The 21,774-nt window shown below is 37.2% G+C and overlaps 1 protein-coding gene and 1 long non-coding RNA gene across 5 annotated transcripts in view; one reads left to right on the top strand and one right to left on the bottom strand.

Annotated features, from left to right (window-relative positions):
• LOC144324121 (uncharacterized) overlaps positions 1-21,774 on the top strand; it is a 218,840-nt gene that overhangs the window by 40,268 nt on the left and 156,798 nt on the right. For 2 of the 3 annotated variants that reach the window (XR_013389528.1, XR_013389529.1), the window contains exon 1: positions 691-894. The exons of the other annotated variant lie outside the window; for it this stretch is intronic. This is a non-coding gene — a long non-coding RNA (uncharacterized LOC144324121). Of the gene's footprint in view, positions 1-690; positions 895-21,774 lie in introns of those variants that run through there. 3 annotated transcript variants of the gene reach the window in all.
• The window catches only part of LOC144324117 (uncharacterized), a 582,294-nt gene continuing 578,542 nt past the window's right edge, over positions 18,023-21,774 (bottom strand). The window contains exon 6 of one of the 2 annotated variants that reach the window (XM_077915340.1): positions 18,023-20,680. The gene's annotated coding sequence lies outside the window, so the exon portion shown is untranslated. The remainder of the gene's footprint in view (positions 20,681-21,774) is intronic. The other variant, XM_077915341.1, reaches the window with a different exon arrangement.

Below are 21,774 nucleotides of genomic sequence, written 5' to 3'. Positions count from 1 at the left end.
AACAAGATTTGGAGGTTGTGGCCATTTCTTATTGGCTGCAAGTGGTGGTTAGTGCTTCGTTGCTGAGGTGGGGAGGGATCTTCTGTCCCCACCCCCCACCCCTGCTGCTTATGCAGGCTGCCATGAGCTGTAGGCCTGTGAGAGTACCCTCTTCAGTCCTCCCCCCACCTCTCTTTTAAATGAGGTTTCTCTTACTCGTATTCACACGAGGCATGATGAGTATGTATTGTTTCCCTGCCCCTATCCAGCTGGCGGTGGTGAAGAGAAGTAGTGTCCACAAAGTGGGACCAAGCTCTGGAAAGCTGGGCTGCGAAGAGAGGGCTAGATACACAGACCTATGTGAATCACCTGAACAGTTGTACATGTTCCATGTTTCTGGATTAGATGGGCTCATCTCTTCTGCCTGCTTTTAGGAAGTTACTAGATACTAAATTTCCCTAGGAAGAAATTGGCCAGAGCAGAAATTCAACTTTTCTAAATGAGCCAGTATATGTAGGCTAAAGAATGGAAAACTTGAGAGTCCATATGGTTTTTTTTTTCCTTCCTCCTTCCTCACAGTGCACTTCCTTTCCCTTTCCCTTAAAGTTCTAGCTGTTCCTGCTTGTTAGATACCATCTTCATTATTAGAGTACACTTTGTTGCCATAGCAATTCGCTCCCACTCTCACATTTTATTGCACTTAGAGTTGCTACGGGCAAAAGATAGTGGGGAGGGGAGAGCATGATTTTATTTTCTCTCAAGTAGCCAGGCTTTCTCCTGATTTGAAAAACTGTTAACTCCCCCTAAGAGGGAACAGTCTCATAGCCAGGAATAGCATGGGTGGGGCATTGCACAGAAAGACAGATGGTTGCTCTCTAGGCTGCAACTTGCACCAGGCACAATGCTGTGGCTCAGGTAGGATTACATCATTCTTGAATTAACTCCTTCCTTTTAGGCTTAGTTAGGTATTTATATTGAAAGAAAAAAAAAAAAGTAAGCCCTCTGTCAGTAATGAAGATCAAAGAAACAGCAGAAGTTGGCAGGTTGTACCAAAGTGCCTTTCTAAGGTCACTAAGGATAGGGTTTCAGGGTAACCATGAACCCCAAAGTTGTAATAATGGTAATAATAGTATCTTACGTGTGAGTCGTGCCTTTGACCTTTCAACATATTTTTACATGCATTGCCTAATTTTTTCTTTGTTGTTGTTGTTAAATGGTACACCCTTGATGAAGACATCTCCATTTTTCTTACTGATGTTTTGATTCCTCTGTTTAGTCTGTTTTCAACCCATACTGTTTATACCTTTTATTGAGTTATGATTTGTATTGAGCAGATATCATCTTAAACTACCTAATTGTGTTATTTTATCTTAAACTGTCTAATCCTGCTACTGGTTTACTTTATGTACATCAATCTTACCCCACCAGACAGATCTGGCTATTAGAGAATGCATGCTTAGCCAGCTTTTGTGTCCCACATGGGGACCACTGTAATGTAAGACATTCTCTAAACTTTGTAAATTGGTCAAGATTCAGATTTTCATCCAGTATTGCGACTATGGATTAGACACTTAGAACTTTGAAATTATCTATATGCCACAAGCCAATGACTTTTGTTATTTGTGTATTAAAAAGTACAATTAAATTTTCCTCTCTTAGCATGGTATTAAACATAATCAAACTTTATAAATACTTCTTAAATATTTTTGCAGGAGAAAAATCTGCCACTTTCAACTGTAATTTTTAAATGCTCAATATGTATAGACAAGCTGCTGTATTTTATATAAATGAATGTATTCATAGAACAAACTTTAAATTTCAGAAAACAACACAGATTGCAGGAGTTTAAATTCCTGTTCATATTCCAGTAGAAATGAGTAATGTGTCCATTTTGGGAATAGTGGCAAATGATTGAGGAGGAGTGCATTTCTACACTTGCTTGAAATTGCTATTTTGTGGAGAAGCATTTGTGGTCTGGTGACTCAAGACTGAGAGATAGGTAACTACCCATTCTCTATTCTGAACTCGGCTTCCATTGCTCCATCTGTCCTGCACTCAAGCTGAGATCTTGTCTAGGTCACACTGCCCTCTACTGGGCGGAACCAGAACTCCTCTTCAGTCCTTCTATTCAGGAGCAGTGTGTTATGGAATTTTGACCCTGAGTTTTGAGGGATTATTTTACTGATGAGGAAGCTGAGACCCATTATGAGACCCAGCATAATGGTCAGGGCTGTGACTCTTGACAGTTTATATTGGAGACAGTACAAACAAACAACTCTGCTTTCCATACTATTACATGGCTAATATCCCCCCAAAGTAGAGTAGAACTGAGGCTCTGAACACAGCACAGAACTGAAACTACAAATGTATTACTTGCCCCTATAAGAACATTTGTTAAATAACCAAATGTCTATTGCTGCATGAATTACCTATACTATTTAAATCTAGGTCAGGTGAATTATTCAAGATGTATCATAGACCTTTGCATTATTCTTAAAACCATTAGAGTACACTGCTTTCTCCCTCCTTTCTTTCTTTTTTAAATATTTCACCATTTGCTGTTTCAACAGAAATGTATCTTCAGATGGAACTTTGTCCTAAGGGGCTATGGAGCTTTTGTTGGCACATTTTAAGAGCAGAATTTTTCCAAACAGGATCTTAATTGGTGTCCTTCCATTTTTGCACATATTTTCATGCGGCATGATGTGTCTAGCTCTGCTTGCATAGAGTTGGCCGATGCACAGATAGAGAAGGCAGCCATTCACATGAGGAGGTGGGATTTGAGGGGCCAAAGTACCACATGACCCAAATTATAGTAACTCCTCACCTCTTCATAATTCAAATCTTTCAATCTCTCCTTTCTAGCATATGGTTAAGAATCTAGAAGTAGACAAAAACCCAGTATTACCTGGAGCTTAATTTCATGAATGGCACTTGAGCCCTTATGTAATATCTGTATTATTTCACACAAATCCCCTAAAATTGGTCCAACTGTATGAAGACAGCAAATGATGGAGGAGGGGCAGGTGTGTGGCGGGATGAGCTGTTACAGACATGGATCACATAGTAGTTCAGAGTAAGCTCATGGCATGACAGAAAAGAAGAGACAAAGGAATTAGAGACAACTAATAGTATTGTGGTATCAAGACCACGAACAACCCTTTGCAAGGGAACAAAATTCACATGAACACCCCTCAGGAAAATCTGAATAGCTAATTTTATAATACCAAGCTACATTGGTTAAACACTGTTTCACTTGATCCAACTTATAGTGAAAAACAGCTGCATATTCTCTGTTTATTTAGATTTCTATTCAAAGATAGTTAAAGTTAATAGGAATTTCATGAATTCATCCTCAGCTATTCAGGAAACTCAGCTATCCTGAAGAAACCATGAAATTACGAGAACTTGATGAATTTTCTTTTCCTGGCTCTTTGGAATTCCCACACTAAAATATAAAATTGCTTTTTTCAAGTCATTCAACCAAAGTATATCAAGTGCCTAAGCTATGTACCAAGCAATGTTCTAGTCACTAAAGATGCTATAGGTACCAAACAGACACAAATTTTCCTGGTTTGTAGACTGATGTCTTCTAGATGGGTCCTCAGATGGCCCAAGAGGAAGGGATCACTCTGAGGTCTCTTTTATGAGGGCAGTAATAACATTCATGAGGATTCCACCCTCATGACCCAATTACCTCACAAAATCTTCACCTCCGACTACCATTACACTGGGAATTAAGTTTCAACATATCCTCAGTTTGGGAGAAGCACAAATAAGCAGCCCATAGCAGTGCCTGTTATTTTTCAAACTGAGTGTCTAATTTTGCAAAAGGATCTAAACCTCTAGAGTTCCTCAGACAGAATGACCTGAGAAGGTTACCACCATGGGTATTTCTACAGTTAATCTTTGGACACAAATAAGTCTAAGCAATTCCTAAGAGACTAAAAAATGTTGCTTATTAACCATCTGCCAGGCCCTCCTTACCTCTCTCCACCCACCCCGCAGCCCCTCATTCTCAGTCTCTCTCTCACACCCAAGTAACCCTTGGCTTTTGTATGGAAACAGTGGCAGTTCAAGCTGGTAAAGCATTCCACTGAGCATCCTCTACACAGATTAAACCTTTGTCTTTCTTTGATCTGAAGCTGATAGAGGAGAACACTTAGATGAACTAAATAATAAAGAGATCCCATTACTGTCATTTACTTCCACACATAGAAGGATAAAAAGGCCATCCTCGCATGAAATTGTAATGCTGATTACCTTTCTCTGCTCACTTTAAATCCAATCACTTAGCACAATCCATCAGCATTCAAATACACGGAAGATTGCAGTTTCCTAAATTGAGACAACACAATTCAGTGCCTTGACACTGCATTTGCTATCAATTATGGTAGTCATAATCTCAAGTATTAGAGGAGGAATGGTATATTAACCTAAATACTACTCAAGGGACTGAGCTGCTTTTACAAAAGTGGGTTTTTTTCCCCCTAATTTAAATGATTTTATTTTATGCATTGAGTAAGCCTAGAGAGGTCAGGCAGTGTACCTCCTCTGACCTCTGCCCCTTGCCCACCATTTAAAAATTTACTTTATCCTTACAAGATCTTTGAAGTAATTTGCTTCTCTGTATCTAAGTCTCATCACATGTAAAAGGATGACAATAACACCCACCTCAGTGGATTACTGTGAGAACTAAGTAAGGTAATATGAGTCACTGGAACTTGTCTTCTCTTTCCCTCACTCCATGGGGTTACCCCAAGAGTGTCCATGTAATAATCAATGTTATGTTTTTGTTTAAAAAGCATCTATCCTTATGTCTTCCCCACACATTCACCCTCCCCCCCCCCACAGAGATCATTATAATAGAAAAGGAAATAATAGAAGAAGATAAATCACCTATAGTCTTACCACTCATAATACGTATTCATTCATTCAACAAATACTTATCAAAGATCTCTTATTTGCCAAACATTGTTCTAGGGTTTGGGACTATGCCCTAAATAAAATAGATAAAAATCCTTGCCCTCAAAGAACTTATATTCACTTTCCAATTTTATTTTATTTTTTTGCTCCTTTCCATTTCTTCTCTCTATATAGACATATAAGATGTAGGTTCATAAACAATAATCAAACTTCTTATTCTGCTTCTTTAATATTAAATTTTAGAAGTTTCCATGTTAAACTTTATAATTTTAATGTCAACCTAATAATCCTTGGATTTGATACACAATAATTTAATTGCCTATTCCCTTAATGTTGGAAATTTAGCCCCAGCACCCACCTCTAGCTGCTATGAACATCCACAAACATTAACCTTCTTCTTCTGATTTCTTTTGTATAAATACTTCAGGGTTGAATTACTGGATTAAAGTATAAGAACATTATTAGACCACTTAGGTAAAGGTAAGAAAAAATCCAATTCACCATTCTCTGGTGGATTCTCTCTACATAGTTCAAAGACAATAAGTAATTTAGTACTAAAAGGTATGAAACCTATATATCATGCTATAGGAATTCAAGCTACATGGAGTTAAGAGAAGAAGGAATACAGAAACAAATTTTAGCTATACTTAAAAAAAAAAAAAAAGTGAGATTTCCAAAGTAGAGGGTGTGTTCCCCAGTGTAGCAAAAGATAATCAAAATGGGTAGAGCGGGGATCCCTGGGTGGCGCAGCGGTGTGGCGCCTGCCTTTGGCCCAGGGCGCGATCCTGGAGACCCGGGATCGAATCCCACGTCAGGCTCCCGGTGCATGGAGCCTGCTTCCCCCTCTACCTATGTCTCTGCCTCTCTCTCTCTGTGTGTGTGACTATCATAAATAAATAAAAATTAAAAAAAAAAAAGTCGCAAAATGGGTAGAGCGGGTTGAGGTTATACAAAGGCCACAGATGTAGAATGGATATATTTGAACATGAGCTAATAAATGATGGAAAGTCATTGTTGTTCCTTCAACAGAAGAATGGCACAAAGAAAGCAGTGTTACATAATCTGTAAAAGCAATATTATCTTGCTCTAGGGAAGCTGAGGAACCTGGATACTACATTCCATTTTACTGAGCTTTTACATTTGCTATTAAACCCACAAGCTTACTCTCACTGTTCCTCAGGGCCTGAGGAATTAAAAAAGTAAGAAGAAAAGAAAGAAAAAGAAAGAAAGAAAGAAAGAAAGAAAGAAAGAAAGAAAGAAAGAAAGAAAGAAAGAAAGAAAGAAAGAAAGAAAGAAAGAAAGAAAGAAAGAAAGAAAGAAAGAAAGAAAGAAAGAAAGAAAGAAAGAAAGAAAGAAAGAAAGAAAGAAGAAAGAAAGAAAAAACCTAAAGCGGGATCAAGCCCAATGTGCGGATGGAAAATATCCTAAATGGGACATGCTTGGTCAGCACAGCATGCTTGTGATGATGCAGAAGCAGAATCAATAATCCCCAGTAAGGGATGGCAGTTCTTTATGATGGAAAACTTCTTCCAGGTCCTGGACTATCCAAATGCAGCCCCTCCATTCCAGGTAATTAGGCTAATACTCATTAAATGAGGCATCGTTAATAATCTGACATTTCATCAAAGGCTTGAGAGTATAGATAAGAGGATTTTGCTTTTTGTGTATTTTTTCCTTCTCTTTAAATCAAACATTATTAAAATTGACAAACTGGGGCTGGCTGAAGAGTACACGTAGTTTCCTTTGGAGGACTTGGGTGTGGTAATGATTAGATAGCATTCAGTGTGTCTCCAGTTGGCAGAGTGGGAAGACGGACTCAAACTAGGCTAACATATTTTGAGCACAGGATGTCTTTACTTTATGCTTGTTTATCCCCAGCTGACTGTGGTACAGTGCCTGGATTGGTGCTTGACACATAGGACATTCTCAACCAAACTTTGACTAGTAAATGAATGAACCATACATAGTAGTTGTGCATCAAATATCTGATAATTGCCTATTTGCTTGGCTTACAAGTTTTTGGTCTCCAAATCTTTGTTATTAGAAGTTAGTGGGGCAGAAAAAATTATTTTTTTCCCTACAATGCAGTGAGGGAAGCTTTGGAGAAGAGAAGACTGAAGTATGAACTTTTCTGAAACGTACCCTATGGGCCATCATTATCTTAAGCTATTGGAAAGTCTCCTGGTGGTTTTAAGAATAGTTTTCAAAGCTCTAATCTAAAATAAAGAGATAAATTAAGATGTCATTGTTGTATTCAGTATGTCATGTTCAAAGCCTACCATAGTAACTAGTAGATGGGACATATTTATGCATGTTTGATGAATGATTGAATGGAATATGGGCCCTTCCTTTAGGGATTTCACAGTGAGAATATGAGAGAGAGTCCCATAAAAGAATTGTGGAAAGTTAGAAATATTTTATAGCCTATTATTCCATTAGTGGTCAGCTCTTATGACTATTCCATCAGTGATGAATCTGCCTACTGAGCTGTTTTCCAGAGTAGATAATTCGATGTCCATAAAGATATCTTGAGAAACTTCCATGATTAACTTCTAATTCTGTTTGTAACTCTAGGTAGGTATTGGCAGAGTGCAAAAGAGATGAAAAAAGAAAAAAAAATCCAGGAGATAAAATATTACTTTCTAGTAGGAGAAATAATACAGATAACTATGAAATAGAGAATGAAAGCACAAATGCAAAATTCCCCAATTGAAACCTTTCACTTTTAGATGATTGCCCTGAAACACATGACCAGAATTTAGGAATTAACATCAAATTTGTGGAATATAAAGCTAGTCAGAGCCATAGAAGCTCCCATTTTACAAAATTATCTGGCAAGTATAGCTCACTACTAAGATATCCTGGTATCCAAACCAGATGGCATAAGATTTGCTACCTCAGATATGCAGCACACGTGTCCACTGACTTGTATAAGGGAATAACGGAATGTTAGGTAACAACCCAAGCAACATAAACATATGAAGTCATAGAAAACTGTATGAAAATATATAGCTTTCTAAAGATTTAAAATGTTTAAAATCCCTTAAGAAATGGAACACATGCAAAAATAAATATAAGAAATGTTAAATTGGCCTTGGATTAACATGCTGTAATGCAGCAGTAGCAGCAGTAAATGAATCCCTTGGTATATGAATTATTAAGAGCCAGGATAGGATTTATAATCTGGGACAACTAATACACAGAGCTGTAAATGATGGAATTTAGCATTAGGAATTTAGCACAAATGTATTGATGTCTTCCTGTGGAGGCTTTTTTGGGATTTTTTTTTTCTCCTTTATTTTAGGACAGGAGTGTTTCAGGGATAGGTGCACTGGAGATCTAGCTATATCTACAGTTCTATTTCTATTTGATACCACAGCCTGCATGAGAACAGTATTAAGTGGAGAAAAAGTTAATTTGCATTTTGCATTCTTAGTATTCACTGCTTTAAAAATATTTCTGGATTACTCCATGTTCATTTCATCTTTCTTCACCAATTCAGTTCTTGAATTAATTCATTCGAAAAGCATCTACTGAGTTCCCACTAAGTGCAAAATGCCATGGCAGACTTTGAACATGTAAAATGACTGAGATATAACCCATGCGCTTTTGGAGTTCATAGTCTTCTGTAAATTAAATCCCTTAATTATTTGTAGTGATACAGGAAATAGTATGTTTAGGTAAGGGCAAATCCTTTGTGTGGTTGGTATGGACACAAAGTATGAAGGAAATGTAGGAGATTAAGCTGGAAAAGTTATTAGACATTTTCCTGTTAATGAAGGCTCAATGGAGAGAATAATTTGAGTTTTGAATCTGAAGTCAGGAAATAAATTCTCAGGTCATTTAATAAAATGATGACCTTGAAGGCCATGGGGAGGATGGATTAGAAGAGGGAAAGACTGAAGACAGAAGATTGGGGAAAACATCAAAATCTTCCAAGGATACTGAGAGTTTTGAACAAAGGCTGCAGAAATGGGGATAAAGAAAATACTTGAGAAATATTTTTGAGACGGAACTGACAACAATTTTACCAAATCAGTAATGGAATTAATCAGTCAGATGCATATGGATTATGACTAAGGGTTTGAGAGTTGATGAGATTCTAAACAGAAACATAAAGTGAGAAGAAAAAAAGAAGCTAAGAATGAACTTACATAAAGCCCAATATTTCAGAGGCCAAGAAGAAAAAAAGAAGCCACCAAAGAATCTAGAAAGGAGCCATGAATGATACTGTACATTATTACAGGTAAACACAGGAAAGAACAATAGATTAAGAATTATTATTTAAAACCTGAAGAGATCTTCCAAAGCATCTATGATAATCTTGTTACTTTCAGGGTGAGAAAAACAACTTGCCCAATGTACTTGCCTATTGCACAGTTGAGACTTAAATCCATTGTTTTGACTCCATAGCCAATTTTCTTTCTGTTATTTTCTACATCTTTCTCAATATTTAAACATTAATGTTGACTTGCAATCTGATCTTCTTCTTCCTCTTGAGCCTATTTATATCTTTTGGAAATCAATTTCCATTTAATAGTGGATTTTCTTGATATCCTCAATCCAGCCTTGATCTAGGATATTGGAAGCCTGAGTTCCAGGTAAGTGACCCAGACATGTTCGTGAATATCTCTGTAGCTTAGTTCTCCACCTGTAAAATGAATGATCAGGCCAAATGGTTTTCACTATTTTGATCTCTGGGATCTTAGCTACCCAGTAGTATATTGATTAGCAGTCAACACTGGGTGTGTCCTAATCTGTGTAGTGACAAATTAATGGACAATTAGTTCTCTGGCAAATGAGAAGCAACTCCAAGACTCTTAAAGCTCTGGAGGACCATGATGTGGACCTTAGAGTTATGGATTCTCAGACTATAGCTGGGGGGAGTGGTCTGTGGCTTTTGCTGTGGCAGTCATTTGTTCTCACATGATCCTAACAGTAGACATAGGTTATTTTGCTATGTCTGCTATTTTTCTATTTTTATGTCTTTTGGGAAAATAGCTGACGAAATTAAGCTTTCAGCCTATTTTTAAAAATTGGTGATAAGGCTCAGAGCTGCAACACCGCCCCAATTTCTTATTCATGACTTGTTATTTAAAAAGAGCTTGCATCTTGCAGTGATATTATACAATGCTGATCCTCCTTGAAAGAAGGAGAATTTGGCCCACCTATATCTGACAGACTTGTTTGTCAAAGAGGACAACAAATATCCTTTGGCCACCTTCCCAATCCATCTAGGCCATCTCTAAAAGTCCCTTTCTGTCCATGACACACTAGAAAAAAGCAGATTAAAAAAAAAAAATTCCTAGAAGGGTGTTATAGTAAAAGGGCTTTTTAATGATGTTTTGACATTTTCTGGGATGAATGCTTTGATAGAACAAACTGAGAAAATGCTCAGGATAGGATATATGGGAAGCTTTAGTGATTTGTATATGAACTGCCAGTAACTATTTTCTATTAATAAAATTATACATAATAGAAAATAATACATTTAAGAATATAACACATTTTTGACAGGGTTGTGATCTCCAAATTTTAAAGTCCTAAACTTCACATATAAGCCTGGGCCTAGGGAGTATCTGTTCCATTAACAATGGTTGAAATAGACTAAATAAATGGACACTGACATTTAAAAATATATATATTAGAATTGGATTGTTGAGTGAAAAGCCTGAATTTCTTTCCCTGAGGAATTTTAAAAATAGAATGAGGACTCATCTTTCCAAAATTATTCAGAAACCTTCTTACCTGAAGGATAGCAGAACTGTTTGACCTCCAGCAATGTATTCCAACATTCAAAGTTTATGATTGCATATCACTCTATGTTATCTCAATTAAAAGATGGCTTCAAATGGCCCTTAAAAACACATGCCTTGTATCTCGAGGTTTTGTTTAAGGCCTTGGAGCAGAGACTGAAATATAGAGTTTTTCAGAAATATGAAAGAGGGTAGTGTTGCTGAAGCGTGAGGACACAGTGGTATCATTAGGGAGAACTAATGCCCTAGCACTTTGCTCTCCTTATGCCTAATTTGATAAATAGTAATGAGCATCTGCTAATCTCCAGTGTAATGGGAACCTATTTGTAGTGATTACAACCTGGAAGAACTTAGTGTATGTGTGTTGGGGTGTGAGGAGGGGGAGTTTCCAATTGCATCATGTGCCTGTGCACAGACATGCACACACCTTAAATCCTCAATAATACATTAATCAATTGCAGGGGCAAATTGATTATAGCTAAATTTAGTAGAGAATTCTAATGATGCAGTGACTTCCTGTCTGAGAATACCTTAGCATTTTTTCCTCCGACACAGCACTTCTTCAGCCAGTTCTAGATGTAGCCCTTGGCAGGTGGTGCCCTTTGCAAGCTGATGTTGTCTGGCTCAGGACTCAGCTGTCCAGGTGCTACGGTTCCATGCTTGGCTGCAAGAGTACTAGTGGGTGTGGCCTAAACTACATGCATTATAGTTCCCTGGCATCCCAACCTCCCCTTCTCTTGCTAAATCATCTGAGAGAAAGTCATGACTTAACATCTCCAAATAATTTTAGTAGCGGTGGACAGTGCTTTACATGGGCCAGCTGCCTTGAGAGAGAGGTGATTATCTTGGTTGGAATTAAGTAGCTACAGGTGTCAACACCTGCTGCACAGTTAAAGGCTGTCCACATGACTACTGTTTACTCTCATCTTGAAACAGGTCATTTGGTACTGAGTCGATGGAAATGAGGTCTTTGTCCTTAATTTGCCTTCCATAATAGGCAAGCAAAATATAAGCCCGGCAGAATGAACACCCAACTGCTTTGGCTTGCCCATTCAGGGAAGAAGTGTGTACAGAAGTTTAGGATTAAAATTTCTAAAAACCTATTTTGAAAAACAAAATGCAGTTTAAAATTTCAAAGGTGAAACAGTACTAGCATTTTAAAATTTGGTACTGTGATATAGGGTCATGGCCTTCCATGGGCTATTGCTGCCACAGCTGATTTGTCTTTATTCATGATCAAATTGATATGAGAGCTTCAAATAACAATTCTACTATGGGATGCCTTGACCTCAGTGAGTATTTGTTGAATGAATGAAATCCAGTTTTCGTTCACCAGTTTACTGAACCTTATTGCAAACCCAAGTCTTTCTGGTTCTCATTTTCCAGAGCACAGTTCAAGGATCCCATCTTCCAAGAATTCTTCCCCAGTAACATTGTTTGCTCTATACTCCCACAGCATCTTCCTGTTTCCTCAGTTTCCTCTATTGCTAGTCAACCTGTGGTTCACAGACTGTCAGCCTCAGTATCAAAGGGGATGATTAGAAGAAATGCAGACTCTTAGTACCATTCCTAACCTATTGGATCAGAATCTCAATATCTTAAAATCCTCAGAAACTAAAAAAATAAATAAAAAAATAAAATCCTCAGAAACTTATATTTGCTTTAAGTTTTAAGAAATTCTGATATGACACATTTCAGTTCCATATACAATTGTGTGTGTATGAATGAATATGTATATACACACATAAATATATATGCATATGTGTGTCTCCATACATATGTATGTATATGCATATATATGGCTTCCCCAGGGAATGAAAATACCTTGAGATCAAGTTTTTTTATTTGGAGCTTCTAGTCTGAGGTTCCCTTCTCCTCACATTTCTACTCTTGCAACATCTTCCTACATTGTCTTTCCTGCCCTCCTCTCTGGATCAGATGTGGCCCATATTCATCAAATTTCCCTGGTCTACCTACTTCTGTCCCTCCCAGTTTAAAAGCACATGTTTTTGTTTTATTTCTGAAATCAAGTCCCTGCTTCTTTCCACAGTTTGGTCACTGGATATTTACATTTTACTCTGGACTTGATTCTCTCCTGAAAATGTTTCTAGTGCTTTCATTCTTCTAAAAAGCAGACACTGCTTTATTCTTTGATTACAAACTGCCAGAGGGCAGGAGCCAGTCTCATTCGATTCTCCCTTCACAATGTGAATATAGCACATAATGATGTACCAAAAGAGTCCTGATCAATGATTTTTTGCAAGCTATGCCTTCAATTAGATGCAGCTGCTTTAGAAGCTGTGTTATCTCTCTTAGGCCCCTAGCATTTGGTAAATAATTGTTCCAATGCATGAAATTTGTCCTACCAACTTGAAAGAATGAATACCTCTCCCATGCAAATCTAATTTATCCAGGTAATGTGTTACCCACCCAGCAGATTGAGCTCCTTGTGTTGCTGTTGAATTTAGACTCATTTTGGCAGAACTGGAAATTTCCAACTCTGTACAAACTGCTATTTAAAGCTCTTTGGTGGCATGCTTTCTGATTATTTTGGAAAGGACATTTTTTTGCGACCCTCCCTGGCGCTCTCTTTACCTCATTTACAAATGGAAATTGTAAAAAGACTAAGGATAGAAGAAGCGATATCAACTTTTTAGGGTAAGTGGTAACATATTACACTTTTATTGATTTCTTTCTGCTTATTTCAGAGAACCTGCGGGCAATGCACACCCAAGTAAGTGGCCTTGTACAAATACTAGGACTACAGTACTCTCTGTTTCAGTAGAAGAGACCTGATTGTGCCTCTGGCATTCACTGGTGGAACAGGGGTGGAGGAGAGAATCAATGTATACTTATACCTACAGAAAGAGAGTGAGAAGAAGGGAGAGATCAAGCACAATAATAAGAGACACAAATAGTTCCATGAGAAATACATAGGCCTTTGCAGTTACCTAAGTGTGAATCCTAGCTCTATTACCTACTAACTGTGGGAATTAGGCATTAAAAAAAAAATCCCCTGTGTTAAAAAAAAATATATTGCAAATGGGATCTTCGAATCTCTCATCCATAGAACTATGGCTATGAATTCATATTTGAGTTAGAAATCCTATTTCTGACTCAATTCATAGCCACCATACACTTGTGCACGCTGCGTACCGCACGAGGTTATGTGGTGAGGGGTGAAGGTAGACTGAAATCTAGCCCTACATGTACCAAGATAGGCACTAAGGCAGAAGACTTCCTCAGCCTAGAGGAACAGACATTTTTTTTTCCCTAATGGTCAGAAAGGTACATAATAGGCTAGATCATAAAATGGCCTTGCTCTTCTAATTTTTTATGATTTTTAAAAAAGCTGTTATGTAGAACGATGATAGAGTGCTTGGCATTCATGAAATGTTTTGCCACCTTTCCAGTCCTTATTTTGTCTCTCTCAGAATAGAGATTTCATTTTCCTTCCCTGACTTTGTCCCCTAGGCTAGAACCCAGGCTGCACTACTCTTCTTGAGCCCACATCTTCCCACCTCTGCCACTAGGGAGGTGATCTCTCCCCTCACTTGCAATGTAAAAAAATCTCTGCAAAGACATCTGATTATCTTTCTGGTTATCAGTCCTCACCATAACCAGGTGAGGAACAGGGAGAGGTACAGAGCACAAAGAAGGGCAGTTGTCATTTTTTTCCCCAGTAACTGAGTAGTAGGGGGAGGGAGGGAGATAAAACACATGTTTTCGGGATCCCTAGGTGGCGCAGCGGTTTGGCGCCTGCCTTTGGCCTAGGGCGTGATCCTGGAGACCCAGGATCGAATCCCACATCGGGCTCCCGGTGCATGGAGCCTGCTTCTCCCTCTGCCTGTGTCTCTGCCTCTCTCTCTCTCTCTCTCTCTCTCTCTGACTATCATAAATAAATAAAAAAAAAAATTAAAAAACAAAACAAAACACATGTTTTCAACACAGTTCTTACAAATATTGAGCACTTGCTGTATGCATAGACTCCTGATAACCTCAGTGAAATATACTAGAAAGAAGAGGTAAAATTTGTTTGAAAAGTTAAAACACACAATGATTTGAGAACCATTGCATCCAGATGACTCAGCAAGTGCAAAATAAAAATAACAGTACTAATTAGTATTGCCCTTGATGGAGATCATGTCTACTTTCTGGGTCTCTCTTATTTGAAAGATGAGAGCTCTGGATCAGGCCATTGTTAGGTTCCCTTAATCTCTAAGGTGTATGACCCTTCCATCATTCCATCTATCCATCCATCCATCCATCCATCCATCCATCCTTCCATCAGTCCATCTCTCCATCGCTGTGTTAGATGCTTGAGACACTCAGATCCCAAGTCAGCAAGTGTGTTTTGAGAGCCTACAAAATACAAGGCATTATTTTAGCCACAGTAGTATATGCAAAAAAAAAAAAAAAAAGTAAACAGCAGTTCTTTTCCTTTAACTATTTCCAGTCTAGTTGGAGTTTATAGTATATATGAAGAAAAAGTTGTGTAACAGACATAATTACATAAGAGGGAACCCTGCAATAGAGGCAAGAGCAGTTCATGAATACTGCTAGGATGTCTGGTGAGGAGGATTTGGACTTCGGAGTCAGCCTGGTGATGGAGCAGGAATGGCAGGAAGTGGCTCTACGGAAGAGCAGAGGTTTTACATCCTCCGGAGACTGAGAGAGAACATACATCACTGATCAGGGAGGGAAGACAAGTGTGCATTGTCCCAGGTGGAGAAAAGGCCTGAATTGTCCACCTCTCTAATGCTAACACTGGATTATTTTGGCTTATAGTTTTTTCCCTCCGTTTCACTGTTTTGTTGAATGTGCATCGTGTAAAATGAAAAATGCTGACATATACTGTAAGTATATGTCAGAAACAGAAGTTACCTGAAAACATTGGAGGTAACTACTAATTGTGTTCATCTGCTAATTAGCACTTTCTTTGTCACTGATTATAACACCAGATTGGATTTCCCAGAGGGAAATTAAAATAAAACAAAAACAAAACAAAAAAAATCAAGAAAGTAGAATACTAGTTGCTGGGGGGATATTAGAAACAAAGATACGTGGAACGTGTGGGTATCATGCTAAGATTTGAAGAGGCTAGCCAATGAGGAATCCAGTACACCTAGGTCCAAAATAGCAGTCGTAACTGCTTTTTAAAGAGTGCTGATTCTAATTGACTGCATATCCACATGGAACTAATAGCTCGTTAGGAATCAGTTGGTACCTGAATGAAGGTGATACAGTAAAACCAAAGAATGGGCTGTGTAAGGAATGTGATTACTTTGGAGGTTCTCATCATGAGGACAGAGGAAAGCCATATATTTTTTTAATTTTTTAAAATATTTTATTTATTTATTCTTGAGAGACACACACACACACACAGAGAGGCAGAGACACAGGTAGAGGGAGAAGTAGGCTCCCTCAGGGGAGCCCCATGTGGGACTTGATCCTGGGACTCCGGGATCACAACCTGAGCCAGAGGCAGATGCTCAACCACTGAGCCACCCAGGCATCCCGAAAGCCATGTTTTAAAGCCAGTGTTCTAAACACAGTTGTGTTAAAATGGAAAGCACATGTTTAAAAGTTATCAGACACAGTAAGGTATTATTCAAAACCCTATGTGATTTGCTTTGGAATTTAATGTCACAAATTGACATAGTTCCATAAAATGCACTGAAATGATCACACCAAGGAGAGGTTGGTAAATTCAGATGGGGCTGAATTTGCTCTTTGTCCTTCCAATGTCACATAATCAATAGGGAAGGAAGAAACATGTAAACAATATGTCTGGCTCTTTGCTTTTGCAGGAAGGGTGATCATGTACAACAGATGTTTAAAGATCTTGCTTTGTTATTTATCACAATGTGCTGTTTAGTATTTCAGTCATGTGATTTCTTTACATTTATTCTCTTCTCTAGTTATCATTACAGGAAAAAGGCACAGAGTTTGCTTTTTTTTTTTTTTTTAATTTCTTGTCATGATTATCAAGGAGACTATCAAACAGTTGTGTGTATTGTGTTATAGAGATAGATAAAGATTGTTCCATACCATCATGGTCTCACATTTCAGTGGGTCAGATAAAGAATCATTGTAAGACTATGCAGTCTTTCCTGTAAGAAAATATTACAGAGTATTTACTAGAAAATGAAAAGAAAGGGAGAGAGGGAGGGAAGAAGAAAGGAACCAATCAGTCAAATTGGATAAATTTTAGCATCAGGATTGAAGAATAAGAACCCTGATCATGGGAATTCAGGGCATGAGGGTGGAATTCCCATGGAATCTATGTCGATCACATCTCTCTCCAAAGGAGACATACGCAGTGATAGGGCCTTGTGCACGTCATAGATACCACAGATCTTGGGTGCCTCTCTGAGGACCTAAATAAGCTTTAGCAACAAACTCTGTTCCTTCGTAACTAAAATGTCTCTGCTTCTAAGTGTAGCTGGTGTGATATATCAAAGGGCATAATTTATTTCAATAACTTGTCAGAGCAGCTTCCAAACTATGGGATTGCTTGAGATTCCTTTCTCAGACTTTAGAATTGGTCTACTTTTATTCAGGAACTGGCTTAGAGCCTGAGGCCTATTTTTGACAGGGCTGTTCTGGACACTGCCAAACTGACCTTCTGGAGTCTTACCTCTGTCAACAGAAGCAGACAATAGCCTGTACAGTCCCTGTGCTGGCCTTGCCATGCATTGCCCCTTGCCCCTGTGATGCCTTGAACAATAGTCCTCCTTGCCTCACCAAGGAGGGAGGGAGTACATGTAATGCTGAGCAGTTGAAAAGTTATATTCATTGAACCAATTACATAGTATTAAAAGGTAAATAAAACCGAGAAATAAATGTAAACTGGAAATTACACTTTTAAGCCTTACATCCATAGTTGATTTATTTTTCTCTTTCCTGCCATATTCATCTACTTTCTTGTACAAACCTTTAACTTCAGCCAAATTAGCATAGCTGTTTTTATATTTCCCTATGTCATACTTTGTTCATTCCACAATATTCACCTGGAGTTGCTTCCCCACTTCTTATATTCTGACAGTTTTTCTAGACTTAGCAAAAATCTCACTTTTCCTAAAAGCATGTACTTTACCCTTTTTCTGGCCTTGAGAACATCTTGTCTGTAAGTTTGTCAGTTTAGATATGCACTGCCGCCGCCTTTTCTTCCCATTGTTATCCAAAACTATTGATTTACTCTTTTTTTTTTTCTAAAACACACATTTTTGCAAGTTTATACTGTTTCCCTGATAGGTTTAAAAAGTGTTTTGAAGGCCTGTATCTCACTTTAGATTTCTATACACTCCAGTAATATCGAATTGGGTCATAGATCAGAACATAAATAAATGTTTACAAGAATGTTTGTTTTTTATTTAAAATTTTATATCAAATTGGGTCATAGATCACAACATAAATGTTTACAAGTATGTTTATCTTTTTATTTAAAATTTTATCTGGCGTTATATACTTTGCTGAAGAAGTTCTGGTCAGGCAAAACTTTGAAAACTATTAGCTGATGATCATCAGGAATAGCCATTGTTTCTACAATGTCTGAATATGGTACATTTTTTTTCCAGAATTCCAGAAAAGACCATTTTTAAAGTAATTCCTGCACATCACATGTATTACATGTTTTCTAAGTCATACTACATTTTATATGCACTATGGAGTTCCAATTCCAGACAAGATGGAGTTGACATTTTTTCTCCTAAAGAACTCAAAACTATAAAACTTGAACAGAATCCATGGCTCAGCTATCTGAGAACTCTGAAAAGTAAGGAGCAGAAGGTGAATCAGAGATGGATACCAGAATTTGATGCATGCTTGATCCGGCAGCAAGTTTACCTTTTTTACCTTGTGGATTGCCCCGGTCTGAAATCAGTGCAGCCTGAAATGTTGAAGTGATCATCGTAGTGCAGATAGTAAGAGATCCAGGAGAGGCTTGGGAGCAGGAACCTTAAAGGAAATCCTAACACTCAGAGACAGTGGAGTCAAGTCCCTTGACTTTCTTGCTCCCCTTTCTGTTAACTCACACTCCAGTCATTAGGAAAATTCCATGTTGCAGAAGGCAGTAGCAGTGACAGTGACAGTAAGAGCAGTTAGCAATGGAAGCCTATAAGAACCAAAACTCTGAGGGTGGGGAACATTATCGACTTTTAGAGGAGTCATGGCACCAAGAGGTTGGGGGCAAACCTGACTGCCTTTTTTCTCTCTCGCTTAGATTGCCTACTAATTTGCCTCAGATGTTGTGCAATCCTAAAAGTAGCTGGTTTCTTTTATGCTATTTTGGAAATTGAACAGCAGGCTATAGGGATAAATCATTTGCTGGGAGATAATGCATAGTTAGAGTAAAATCAGTATTATTTAATGGCTTATCCATAAAAAGCAGTATAAGGGTAGTAGCTCTTATGCACATGATGTTTCTAATATCATGTAAATTATCTAAAATGAAGTTTTAAAACTTCACAGTATTTTGAATACTAATAAACATTTTCCCAAGTGCAATATAATTAAAAAAAAAAAAAAACTTGTGGCATCTAGGTCCACAAAATAGAATGAATTATACTTTTTGCCAGAAAAAAATCAACAATTAATTTCTTAAATTAAGAAAATGTATTTTCTTGATTAAATAATACAATTATATTTGAATCCTTTGCTGTTTAAAAATGAATATTCTAGTTAATGGAATGTCTGCATTCTAGTGTGTGTATAGGAGTATGTGAGTGGATTTGAGTGTGTGTGTAAATAACTACAGATACACATATGGCTGTAGATCAAATAAATATTATTTTCAGCTGAGGAAAAACAATTAGGTGACTCACGAATGTTGGTCCTGTTTACACTTGTATCTTGAAGGATTAGGATTTGTTAGCTCATAAAAACCTCTGAGTTTATTACAAGTATCAATTAAATGCTGCCTAAGGCTGAGTCCATGATGTGAAATATAATACAATGTGAAATTGAATCATACCTATGAAATGTGAAAAATAAAATTTTGTTTGATTACTAATGCACTTATAAAAATAGGCATGCTGAATTATAATAAGTTCTGAGCTTGGTAAAAAATAGAAACAGACCACACTTAATAGCCATTAATTGTATATAAGCGTATGGATATATATATGTGTGTGTATATATATGCATATGAATGTGTTCATTTATAATAGCATATCAAAGTAAATGTATTCTACTGTAAGAAATGCACAATAAAATTGCTTAAAATTACCTCTATTTTTGAGGAATTCAAATACCTCCCAAGAGTAGAATTGAGAAGATAGACTTTGATACAAACATATCTGTAATACATGCTCATAATTTGCTTGATTTTATTTTGCAAAGTTCTTTTCCCATAGAATATTATAAAGCTCTGATGCATCTTCAAAAATGTATGAAATCCATCTTAGAAATTCTTCCATTTATAGTATTCTAATGTGGAGAAAAAATGGTTGTGAAAGCTTAAGTTCACTCTTGATCTATATAAATCCCCCAGACAAATATTGAAATGCGACAGTCGAAAATCTAAAAGTGGTGACATCCTTAAGTAATGAATGTATTTACTGAGTCTTGAATAGTGCCTGGTAGAAAAAACATGGTAACAGGGCACTCATCAAGTCTCAATATATGTACCTTTTTTTTTCCCTTGTGGTCAATAACAGAACCCCTAAGAATTAATCATAGACACTAAGAAGAATTGAAATGTGCATTTGCAAACAGAAGTTGAAAATCAAGTTGAACCAAGTAAGAGATTTTACAGATATAAATAGAAGTCTCCTTTTGTTATAACCTTGAAAAACAGATTTCTCTGGTATTCTGAAATGATTGAGAATTTTAAATAGTATCCTGAAATGATCCAGGTGTCCATCTCCTGGGAAACGGTTTGATCAAGTGATTCCATACATGAGACCACTTCTCAGGAAGATCACCTCCCACACTTGCAGTCAGGCTTTTTCAAATCTGTGTCAGGAAAAAGCAGACAAACCACTTGGTAGATGTGAAGAACAAAAAAGAAGACTTCCCTGCAAACAAAAACACTTTTTTAGACCTATTGAAGTTTTTTAGAATTATACCTCAAGAGTAGAATATTTTGAGTATTCCAGAGTCCCACAGTAATATACATAAAAATATGCCCAGAAATGTTAATGCCACAAACCACCATCAGTGAAAATTTTAGAGGTATTTCTGTATTTGTTAACAGGGGTGCTATTGCCATTTTCTTGGACACCTTTATTGTGGTATACCTTGCATGCAATAAGCTTCACATTTTAAAGTGTGAAATTTAATAAGTTTTGAAAAACCAGAGCTACAATCAAGATAGTGAACAGATCCATTGTTCCCCAAAGTTTCTTATGCCTCTGTAATTCCTCTGTCCTATAGGCCTCCTTATCACCTCTTTTCCAGGTAACCAATTCTGCTTTATGTTAATGTAGATCACTTTGCATTATAAAGTATTAGATAATTAGAATAATAAATTAGGTGATCTTTTGTGCCTGGCTTCTTTTGCTCAATATAATTATTTTGAGAGATTCATCTGTGTTATCCATCAGTATTTCATGCCTTTATATTGCTTAGCAGTATTCTGTTGTATAGATACACCACAGTTAGTTTGGCCACGCACATGTTGTTGGCCATTTTGTTTGTTTCCAGGTTTGGCTATTCCAGATAATCAGATATGAACATTGTATTCAAGTCTTTATGTGGATATATGCTGTCTTTTGGATAAATAGCAAGGAGTGGAACAGCTCTTCATCTATTAAGTGTACACTTTACTTTTTAAGAAAGTGCCAAGCTCTTTTCCAAAATGGTTGTAACATTTTACTAAATACCAGTATTTATGAGGGTTTCATTTTTTTCCATCCTCTCACCAACACTTGATATGATAAGTCTATTTACTTTTAACCATTCAGACATGTAGTGATATAGCGTTGTGGCTGTATTTTATATTTCCCTATGGCATATGATGTTGAGAATCTTTTTCTGTGCTTATTGGCCATCTGTGCATCTTCTCTGGTGAACAATCTGTTCAAATAGTTTGCCCATTTTTTAATTGGGTTGTTTGTTTTCTTATTATTGGTTTTGATATTTTTTTATATTCTGCATTCATATCCTTTAT

This window comes from Canis aureus, chromosome 11 (assembly GCF_053574225.1).
Source record: "Canis aureus isolate CA01 chromosome 11, VMU_Caureus_v.1.0, whole genome shotgun sequence".
Classification (NCBI taxonomy): domain Eukaryota; kingdom Metazoa; phylum Chordata; class Mammalia; order Carnivora; family Canidae; genus Canis; species Canis aureus.
This window is presented reverse-complemented; position numbering and strand designations above follow the sequence as displayed.